The sequence below is a fragment of the Malaclemys terrapin genome, chromosome 12 (assembly GCF_027887155.1).
Source record: "Malaclemys terrapin pileata isolate rMalTer1 chromosome 12, rMalTer1.hap1, whole genome shotgun sequence".
Taxonomy (NCBI): domain Eukaryota; kingdom Metazoa; phylum Chordata; order Testudines; family Emydidae; genus Malaclemys; species Malaclemys terrapin.
The window spans coordinates 35423285-35434994 of record NC_071516.1 but is presented as its reverse complement, the minus strand read 5'-3'; the positions used below and the strand labels follow the sequence as shown (position 1 = coordinate 35434994).

Here is an 11710-nt window from a genome sequence, read left to right as displayed (position 1 = left end):
CCGGACAATTTCCTTGGGTTAAAATAGATATAACATGGGCTGGGGTAGGGCCTCAAGGAAACCTCTGGCCTTGGCCATAGGACGCCAGCACCGAACTCGTATTTGTCCACTTTTCAGCAGTGATGTAGGGCCAGTTTTTCCAGATACTTGGGGGCCAAGTGGGATTTTCCAAAGTCTCTGGGCACCTGGCCTGTGGGACTGGCCCTGGAGGAGTCAGGCAGGGGAACACTCACCTTCCCCAGGTTGGTGCATTGCTCCAGAGCCTCGGCATCTGGATGCCTGGTGTGGGGCTGCAGAGGATAGCAGAGGAGGAAGGCTGGGCAAGGGGTGGCTATACTGTGTATTGGGCATCGGGGGATGCAAATGTTAATGTGGCCAATGTTTTATGTCTACTTCCTAATGATCTCTACATGGCAGCTGATCACAGGGAATGGCAAATAAAATATTTCTTTTTAACTGAAATCACAGGTTGAATATTCCTTAAAGTGACAAAGAGTGAATCAACTTGGAACTAAAAACTTTACCCGCAGTGTGAGAAGATTCAGCTCTCGCCTTGTATTCTAGCCAATGTGCAAGTTAGACATACCCTTTGAAGAGTCAAGCAATGGGATTTCATCCCTGTCAGCATGGGCAGTATGTAATCTGCTCCTTGAGGAAGGCTAGTCCCCAGCCCCACTCCTTCTGCCTGAGGCCCTGCCCCCCATCCACCTCCCCTACCCCACCAGTGTCCTGAGCCCCTCTCTCCCCTCCCTGCCACCACATCCCGGGCCACACCTTCCCAGATTTCCCAGCCCCCCGAGCACCGGGCGGCATGGCCCCAGTGCCCGAGGGCCCCCAGTACTAGGCGGCCCCAACTGACTCATGTCTCAGCCACAGGCTCTAGCCCCAGCCCCAGCACGCTTTCCAGAAGAGGAGCAGCCTGGCAGGGCTGGGTCCAAGGGGAAAGCGTCAAGCAAAAGGGGGCCTCGGGGCCGATGGGAGCAGGGACATGCTGGGCTGTTTGGGGACGCTTTGCTTCCCCCAGCCTACGATACGCACCATTCAGGCCAGTCAACAATGTTTTGCCAGAGATCGATTAAAAATACAAACAAACAAATCCCTTTTTCCAAAATACAACTATGCGAACCAGAAATAGTCTACATTTGGACATTATGAACAACAAAGCTTTGACACAAAATTATTCACTCTGGGGATAAATTGGAATGAGACCTTTCTGCACGGTTAGGGGGCAAAATATGGTAGGAGAGAACTGGGAATTATAACAATCTCTAAGGCCTGGTCTACACTACAGAGTTAGGTCTAAGGAAGCCCCCTTAAGTGGACCTGTTAATGTATGTGTCTACACTACCGGGTCCTTTACGTTGACCTAAGTCTCCTCTGATGTTGACTTTTGTAATCCACCACTGCAAGAGACATAGTGCTTAGTTAGATTTTCATGGGTCAACTGTGAGGTAGTGCAGATGCAGCGTTGTGTAATTTGACTTAATTGGCCTCCAAGTGGTGTCCCACAATGCTCATCTGTGGCCGCTCTGGAGATCATTCTCTACTCTGCTGCACTGCAGAAATATCCCCTCCCCTGCTAAAGCCCCGCGAACTTTTGAATTCCCATTTCCTGTTTGAGTGTGCCAGCTTGAGTACAACTGATCATGGAGACTACACGCCCCAAACACGCTCAGTCCTGGTCTGCACAGGAGGTGGTGGATCTCATCGCTGTGTGTGGGGAGAAGAGTCTGTGCAGGCAGAGCTCCGATCCAGCAGAAGAAACACTGACATCTATGCAGATCGCTTGTGGAATGGGGGAGAAGGGCTACATGAAGGACACACAGCAGTGCCGTGTGAAAATAAAAGAACTGCTAACCCCAGGGTTCTGAGTTCAATCCTTGAGGGGGGCCATTTAGGGATCTGGGGCAAAAATAATCTGTCAGGGATAGTACTTGGTCCTGCTGTGAAGGCAGGGGACTAGACTCAATTACCTTCCAAAGTCACTTCCAGTTCTATGAGATAGGTATATCTCCATATTTAATTTAATGTGGACACCTCACAGGTGCATGAGTCTAGGGACAACAAGGAGGATTATATGGTGGATGAGGAAGAGGATGAGGAGGGTAATGGGAGACAGGCGAGTGGTGGATCCATTCTCCCCGAGAGCCAGGAAATATTTTTAACCCTGGAGCCTTGTGGGTCGCAGGACATGACGGTGGCTGACTGTGATGCCAGGGAAGGCACCTCTGGTGAGTATGTAGTTACAATCAAAGTCCAGTTAAATTTTAGTGGGTGCACACATTTGGTGGTATTGCATGTTTACTGTGAAGAAAAAGTGAGGTGCTGTGGTTCTCTGCTTACAAGAGGCCGCTCCCACTACGCAGAGGGTGGCCTCCGGAAAAGACTGTTTATGTGTACTGGGATAGCCCGGGAATCCTCCATGGATATCTCTAGGAAACTTTCATGGAGGTACTCTGCAATCCTTTGCAGAAGGTTTCTGAGCAGGGCAGTCTTATTTCTTCCACCATAGTAGGACACTTTCCCACACAACTCCTGAATTAATTCTGCTGGCATCATTGCAGTACACAGCGTAGCAGCATAAGGACCCGGTCTATTGCCATGCTTGCAGCATCTCCTTCCTTTTCGCCTCTGTTACCCTCAGGAGACTGATATCACATAGGGTCACCTAGGGGACATGGAGGAAGTTCTCATTAAAAGTGCTCTGACATGGAAAAAGGGGCATGTAGACCCTCTCCTCCCCCCCCCCCCCACATTCCGGATCACCAAACCACATGGCCGCTAATGTACCTTTACTGTGCTCAGCCTGGTCGGCAAGTAGTTTAAAGTGGCTGATAGGGGACTGGGCCCCACATGAGAGATTCCACAATTTGGGAGTGTAAAGGTTCCCCCCTCCACCGCCCTGTTCGTAAACAGCTTCCCGTGGTGCTATGGGGAAGAGCCATTGTTTGACTAGCTACCTCTGCTCCTAACATGAGCCTGCCATAAACTTCATTAAAAGTGCGGTCACCCATGACCCGGGGCGGCGGGGGGGGGGACTACTCGCTATGGCTGGAGAAGCAAAATGGCACAGGGAACAGTTACTGATTCTCATTATGTTATGGCTTGTACCTAGTGCAATAAGGTTGGTTTTTTTTATGAAAACGGCCTTGCTATGGAAACATTTTATTCACATACAATGGGTCGTTTATTTTTTTCCCTGACTGACAGCTGAAAATGTTTCCTTAGGCATATCATCCACACCTGAAAGCAGACTTTCGCTGATTAGAAGGAGGAGAAAGAGAACGTGGGAGGACATGTTCACCGAGATAATGAAGTTGACGCAGAGCTGAGAGTGCGGAGGATTTCACTGGCCTAGAAGTTAGACATGGGCATGGAGAGCAAGAAAGCTTCCAATGAGTGAGAGTATGTGGCACAGAACGACATGCTTCTGATTATGGGGACTGGGTACATGTGCGCTTCTGATTATGAGGGACCAAGCAGACATGTTGAGGCATTCTGTTCTGCAAGAACAGAATCAGGAGGGTAGAGTCCCTCTGCAGACCCTGGTGCACAGCCAGCCAGCATCGCCTGGCACAGAATCACCCTCCCACAAGTGTTCCATGAGGCGTGGGCAAAAACTCCATTATCCCTTTCACTTAACTCAGGGTGGGAGGATACAAGGAACAGAAGGCCCTCATTCACAGACCTTTGATGGTCTGGAATGCGGTGTTATGTTACACAGCTGAAAATGTTTCTCCTGTTCCAACTTTACAACCCCTTAACCGCAAGGTTACCATTTCTTTCTGTTTTCCCTCTTTACTTATGGTTGTTAAATAAAGTAAATGGATTCAAGAAATAAATGTTCTTTATTGAGTAGAAGCAGTGGGCTTAGGTGGTGGGTTGGCTTTACAGGGACAGTGATACAAGCCGGGGAAGGTTTGGGAAAGCACTATGCAGACAAGCAACTCACATTACTGTGACTCAAAGCCTCGCAGATATGCAGTGCCCCTTGCTGTGGTCTTCTTATTGCCCTGGTATCTGGATGCTCAAAAATGGCTGCCATGCAATTAGTCTCAACTGCCCACCCCGGCAGAAAATTTTCCCTCTTTTTTTCCACAGATATTATGGAGCACACAACAGTCAGCTGTAAGCATGGAGATATTCTCCTCACTAAGGTCCAATCTTGTTAGGAAACTTCTCCAGCGCCCTTTCAGGAGACCAAAGGCACATTCAACCACCATTCTGTACTTGCTGAGACTATAGTTGAATCATTCCTTACTGCTTTCCAGACAGCCGGTGTATGGCTTCATGAGCCATGGGAGCCAGGGGTAGTCTGGGTCCCCCAGGATAACTGTAGGCATCTCAATGTCATCAATGTTAATTTTGTACTCTGGACAGAAACTCCCAGACAGCAGCTTTTTGAATAGACCCGAGTTCCTAAAGATGCGCGTCATGAACCTTTCCTGACCATCCTACGTTGATGTCGGTGAAATGCCCCCTTGTGATCCACTAGCGGTTGCAACACCATTGAAAAGTATCCCTTTCGGTTTATGTACTCTTTGGCAAGGTGGTCTGGTGCCAAGATGGGGATATGCATGCCAGCTATCGCCCCACTGCAATTAGGGAATCCCATCGTGGCAAAACCATCCACTATGTCCTGCACATTTCCCAGACTCACTGCCCTTCGTAGCAGAAGTCAATGAATGGCCCTGCACACTTGGAGCACAGCAGCTCCCACGGTTGATTTACCTACTCCAAACTGATTCCCCACTGACTGGTAACTGTCTGGTGTTGCAAGCTTCCAAATAGCAATCGCCACTCGCTTCTCCACTGTCAGAGCAGCTCTCATTTTTGTGTTGCTGAACTGCAGAGCAGGGGAAACCTCTGCTCAAAGTTCCTGGAAGGTGGCTTTCTGCATTTGAAAGTTCTGCAGCCACTGCTCATCATCCCATACCTGCAAAACAATGCATTCCCACCAGTCAATGCTAGTTTCACAGGACCAGAAATGGCGCTCAAAGGAGGCAAATAGGTGTTCTGGGCCTGAACCCCACACATGCCGGTTCTACAATGAGCTACATGCGAGTCTTGGGAGTGACCCCACCAGCACCCTCACAAGCAATGTGCAGTTGCTCTGTGACTGCCATCAGTAACTGAAGTGTTTTTTTCAATGGCTTGCAGCAGGGCTGCTTGCAGGACATCGCTATGTTCCACGCGGTGGACCCTACTTTGGCTCTGGAAATACTGCAGGAGAAAGCGCGAGGTGTTTGAGATGCTCATAGCAAGAGAGCACAGCTGAGCAGGCTCCATGCTTCTGGGGTAATGGCGTACGCACGGCGGTTTAAAGGTGAGAGAACCACTGCGTTTTTTGCCATGGATGTCAGGGAGGGAGCACAGTGCATCATGGGATGCCAATGCAATGTTCCCATTCTCACCTGCAACAATGTTTTGGTCCCATGAGGCATTGCACAAACTTCCCAAAGCACAATGCACCAAGTTGCATTTTGGGATAGCTACCTACAATGCACTGCTTTGTGCATTGATGCAGGGGCTGCTAGTGAGGATGTACTCCATCGAGACAGTGAGCATGGTGTGGACACGCACAATCGACTTCATTAATGTGGGCGCTCGAGGTCGAATAAGATAAAATTGACATAATTTTGTAGTGTAGACAAGCCCATAGTTGGTTTTTCATTCGGATATAAGTGAATATATGTATCCTTCTGCAAATGCTAGAAGAAACCTTCCCTTCAGGGCAAGAAGTGACAGTAGGTCAAAACTTCATGCTGAAAAAGGACAGTGTTGGAGTCAAGTGGTAGAATATATTGCAATACACACACCTGAAATGATTATATTGACTGTACTGGCCCACGAACTGGCTAGTGTGACTGTAGAACAGTGTCCTTTACTGGATGGAATCAGTGCTATTCTTTGGTTCTCAGACTCTAACAGACCAGTTAGAGACCTACAGTTCTGGTACATAATTTGTATTATGTGCTGTGGCACTGAAGATGCGTGAGACTCTGAAACTTTTCTGAGAATGGGAAGAAAGTTTTGTACTTTATAATCTCAGGTCTCTGACTTCCATGCTTCCATGGTATGGGCCTTTCCAAGAACCCTATGGGAGTTAGGTGCCAAATTATCATAGCAAGTTGGAAGTTGGGCCCTATTGGGTCCTTATTCTGTGCATTAACCCCCTTTGAAATTCCCAACCTAAACATATAAAGCACCCTGTTACACCTGCATTTTATCTGAGCAGCAGGCTGCACTTCCTCATTTCAGAAAAGACCAGCAGGCATTGAGCTAACGGTAACATTTTCAAAAACACTTAAGCAAACTTCAAAAGTAACATAGGAGGCTAAATCCCGTTGCCTTTCAGTGAGATTTAGGTTGCTAAGCCTGAGTAACTGAGATCAGCTAACTCTGCTGACATTTTCAAACCTTTCTAAGGGAATTGGATGGGAACTCAGTGTCTAAATCACTGAGGCAGCTGTAAAATCTAGAATTAGTGAGTTATTTCTTGACAGTCAAGAATTGAGTCTTATAATAATTCATGTAATCATCAATATAGTGTTGTGGAAAATAGCTGTTTGTGCAAAAAGTGCTTTGTACGTGAATGAAGTTTCTGAATGTCTGTCTAATATCTCAGAAGTGAATCTGGAATTAGAGAAAACACAGAGAGAACTCTTAATCGGGAATATGTTTCTCTAGAGCAGTTTAAAGTTGATGGTCAGGTTAAAGCCCTAATTGAAGAAGAAAAGGGTAATTTTTTATAGGTAATGGATTGTTGGCAAGTGAAGCTTGTGAAAGTGAGTCTGAACAAGGTAGCAGTTATTTGCTTAAAGCAGCTCAGTAAGATGAGACACTATCTGTGGAGAATAGCAATTTATCTGTTGGGAGTGACAACGTGCCTGTTAAGAACTTTCCAAGTATATGTCTGAAATCAGCCATGGATGCTGGGACAAAGGAAACAATATCTCCAATTGTTTGTCTGTTAAGAATAGCAGTGTGTCTGCTGCAAAAGTGTGTGTGTGTATGTCTAGCTCAGATGTGGGCAAACTATGGCCCGCAGGCCACATCCAGCCCGTGGGCCTGTCCTGCCCGGCCCCTGAGCTCCCGGACGGGGAGGCTAGCCCCCGGCCCCTCTCCAGCTGTTCCCCCTCCCCTGCAGCCTCAGCTCACCATGCCACGGGGGCACGCTGGGCAGGAGAGCAGGGAGGGAGGCTCACCCACAGCCTCAGGGGAGTAGGCGGCCAGTGCGGATGGCGGGAGTGCCGCAAACACGGGCGGAGGACTCAGGAGGACACCAGGCGGCCGCGCAGCAGGCCGGAGAGAAGCGGCACTTTGAAGTGGAAACCACCACTTCTCTGTGGCTGCGCGGCTGCCCCTGCTCTTCCTGAGTCCTCCGTCCACATTCACCAGGACACATTCGGAAGGGGGCTGCGGGGAGTCTTGGGGGGCCAGTTAGGGGCAGGGCATCCTGGGAGGGGCGGTCAGGGGACAAGGAGCGAGGGGAGGGGTTGGATAGGAGGTGGGTTCCCAGGGGCCTGGCTGAGGGAAGGGGTGTGGATAGGGGTCGGGGCAGTCTGGGGACAGGGAGCAGGGGGGGGTTGGCTAGGGGATGGGGTGACCGGGGGCCTGTCAGGGGACGGGGCAGTCAGGGATGTTAATTGGGTTCCAAACATTTGCCAGAGTTTGGATGGATAAAATAGATATTTTCATTAGCTCATGGCAAGTTTGCATGAGATGTACAGGAATTATGCTGTAGCAGCAAATCCAAGTCATCATTGGTCTATCCAAGTTTGACCTTGGGTTTATAAAGGGATTAAATAATATTATTACTTCCATAATGAACCTTACAAAGATAAAGCCTCTTTTGATCAAACATAATTTTGATAAACCATTTCTGTTATACACTGATACTTCTAATATTGGTTTTGAAGCTGTAGTAATACAGAAACAAGAATGGGAACTTCCTATGATGCATTCAGCAGTGTCTGGGACACCCCTTCCAACATTAATTGTGCGTGGGCGATATGACATTATCTTATTAAAATATGACTATGTAGATTATTGTTGCTACCACTGTTATACAATTGCAATGAATCTTATACAATGTGTGTCAAGTAAGGTGTCAGTACGAAAGTTATGATTTTCTAAATATGATTGTATTATTTGTATGTGTCTCATTTTTGTATCAGTCATTATGAGTATTACTCCAACCTCTGGACTACGATGAATTTGTACTAATGGGAGCATTCTAACCAGGGGACTGAGGACCTTCCAATGACTCGGATTTGGGATCAGAAGAAACCTTTTGTTTGATTAAATTGGTTTAAATAACCCCTACTCATTAAGTCTAGTGTTTTGGTGGTAGTACGAGGACTGGAATGCCTAAGACTGCTTTTCTGACTTCTTATTAGCCAGTATGGTGAGACAGAAGTTTATTTTGTTGGTGGGTTGGTATTTCTTATGGTAGAATAACCACCAATTTTGGGGTGTGTCTGCCCTATTTCTCAGCAGTTTGTCCTGCATTTGGTATTCTCAGTTGTGAACCAAGGAGGCACAGTGACACTCGGTCAACAGAAGAATTGTATCCTCAACCTAGTGGTGTCTACTCTTTGGGAGAGGTGGGGGTTGACTTGACTGCATTGCAGAAGGCGTAAAATTGTCCTTATCCCTGAACGATGTAGCTAAGTTTTAAGTGTAGACCAGCCCTAAGAAACACAGAAATGAACAGGATCTCTGTCCATGACAGGAGGTGAGGGGGTTAAGAAGACTTTGCCCCACTCGGGCCCCATAAGGCTGCTGGGTGACTCCTGGTGTGTTTGATGTTTGTTTTAAATCTGTTTGCTGTCTTTTAATGATCTGTTCCTCGGTAATGCTTTCACCTTGAAAATAAATGTTCTGTGGGGTAACTCATAAGTGTTAGCAACACCTGTTTGTAGCCCTTGCAGAGAAAGCAACGCAGTGCTGCTGGGCGCTAGGCAGACTGGCTTCCTGGGGACCTCCCTGTGCAAGGCAGGCAGCTGTGCAGTCTTAAAACCCCCTGTCAGATGGGACTGGGAAAATGGTCTCTGCCCACAGACAAGTGATGGCTGAAGACCTGACTAGGAACTCCCAGACTGGAGCATAGAGGGGGAAAACAGGTGCCGTTACCCTGAAATAGTGACAATAATTCCACTAATTCTACATATTGTTCCATTATTTTCCTAACATTGCCTATTTTATTAGTGTTTGATTATTAGGAAAGTAATTGATAACTGCCTAGAAGGCCTGGGGGAAATGAGTCACACAGAGAATTTAGCGGCTGTAAAAATAAATCTTATTACACATGTGCCATTATTGTCAGTGGAATTATACAGTGGCTAACAGGGTTGCACTGATGTGACATGTGCGGTGTTGGACACTCTGTATCACTGTTTGAAAATATCCGATTGCCTTCGCTAATGGCACTACCGTGTGGCTGGCTGAGTGGCTCAGTTTCCAGAACCAATGGGATTCAGTAACAGAGAGCGAAAGCATGAGCTGGGGAACAGGGGTGTTGGGTAAAATAGCATTAAAACAGAACAATCAGAGAGTGGGGGGCAGCCAGGTTGGGGAGCGAGCTCATTGGATTGTGGGTCCTGTGCGAGTTCATAATCCCCCGTCACCCGGAATGTGAAGTTAATCACGGTGGCAGACAACACCAGCGGGGAGTGGGAGCAAACTCACAACAATACTGAGGAACCAGTTAATTGCAGACAGAAACAAAATTCAATTCAATTGGCGAGTGTTTCTGAGGAAAAATGACCAAAACACCACAGTGGTTGTGATGCTGGCAAAAGAAACCGTAAGGGGAGTGAAGTGTAAATTTGGCATCAGTTTGTGATTCAAGAGCTCAGTGATGTGTCTCTCTCCCTCTCTTTGGAGAGGTCCAGGATGAATGTCAAAAAATGGAAAAAGAATAAAAGGAGGAAAGGGCTGGACCTTGTCCCATGGAGACTAATGTAACCTGCTTTGATACCGTGTTGCTCACTGTCCCATCCTCTTGGCTGAGTCCACTAGAGCCTGCTAGCCATTAGCTGAACCGATAATATGTTTGCAGTGCAAGAAGTCACAGTCCACCCTGGTGAACCATGGGGACCACTTGTTGAAGTTACAAAGGACTAATACAAAATGGCTTTGCAAATTTTGAAATAAATATGCACAGTGCTGTGTGTGGTTTTCTGTCTGCATTGATCTCTTCACTGACGGGGGGGGGGTGATAATAGAATCTAAAAGATCTAAATAGGAAATTCGCCTCTAGAGTCTTGGTTCTTTACTGACCCCACAAGATGAGGGGCCTTATGGAATATTTATGGAACTAAATTGATGCTAAAGCATGATGAAAATATATCCTCTTCAGATTCCATTGTAAATTTTGGTTTCTTTCCCCTAGTTGGACCTCATGGTGAACCCAGAGTGGGGGAATCAAATGGTTCTCATGGAATTCATCCTGCTGGGATTTGGGAATCTCCCTGAGCTACAAACTCTTCTCTTCCTGCTGTTTCTAGTGATCTACATCGCGACCGTGGCTGGGAATGTCCTGATCTTTGCACTAGTTGTGGCTGATCAGCAGCTTCACATCCCCATGTACTTCTTCCTGGGGAACTTGTCCTGCTTGGAGACCTGCTACAGCTCCACCATTCTGCCCAGGATGCTGGCCTCTCTCCTGACTGGGGACGGGACTATTTCATTCAGTGGGTGTATCACACAATATTATTTCTTTGGTTCTCTGGTTGCCCCAGAATGCCTTCTCCTGTCGGTGATGTCTTATGATCGGTATTTAGCGATATGCAACCCACTGCACTATGCAGCCCATATGAGTAGCAGGGCCTCCCTCCAGCTTGCTGGTGGCTCTTGGGTAGGTGGCTTGCTAGTTAATAGCATAACAACGTTGTGAATATCACAGTTAACATTCTGTGGCCCCAACGTTATTGATCATTTCTTTTGCGATTTTATCCCCCATGTAAAGCTCTCATGCAATGAACCTCACCTGCTGGAAACGTTGGCTTTCACAATCACCTTCCTTTTCTCATTGGTTCCATTCCTATTTATCTTGATGTCCTACATCTGCATCATTGCCACCATCCTGAGAATCCCGTCCGCCACTGGGAGGCAAAAGACCTTTTCCACCTGCTCCTCCCACCTCATCGTGGTGAGCATTTATTATGCAACTCTGCTGATTGTCTATATGTTCCCAAGCACTGACATCCTGAGCAACTTCAAGAAAGTTCTCTCTGTCGTCTACACAGTCCTGACTCCCCTGGTCAATCCCCTCATCTACAGCCTGAGAAACAAAGAGGTCCAGGAGGCCCTGAGCAAAGCTTATAGAAAATTCATGTTTGTATCATGGACATTTTCAAAAACAATTAAGCAAACTTCAAAAGTAACATAGGAGGTTAAAATCCCTTGCCTTTCAGTGAGATTTAGGTTTCTAAGCCTTAGCAACTGAGAAACTTTTGAAAATGGGATTTATGCTTCTAAATCACTCAGGCCTGGTCTACACTAGGCGTTTATGTCGAAGTTAGCGCTGTTACATCGAATTAACCCTGCACCCGTCCACACTGCGATGCTATTTAGTTCGACATAGAGGTCTCTTTAATTCGACTTCTGTACTCCTCCCCGACGAGGTGAGTAGCGCTAAATTTGACATGGCCATGTCGAATTAGGCTAGGTGTGGATGGAAATCGACGGTAATAGCTCCGGG

The 11710-nt window shown here is 47.2% G+C and overlaps 1 pseudogene; it reads left to right on the top strand.

Moving 5' to 3' along the window:
* Window positions 1-10408: 10408 nt before the first annotated feature.
* LOC128846786 (olfactory receptor 10A4-like) lies at window positions 10409-11398 on the top strand (annotated as a pseudogene).
* The last annotated feature ends 312 nt before the right edge of the window (window positions 11399-11710 follow it).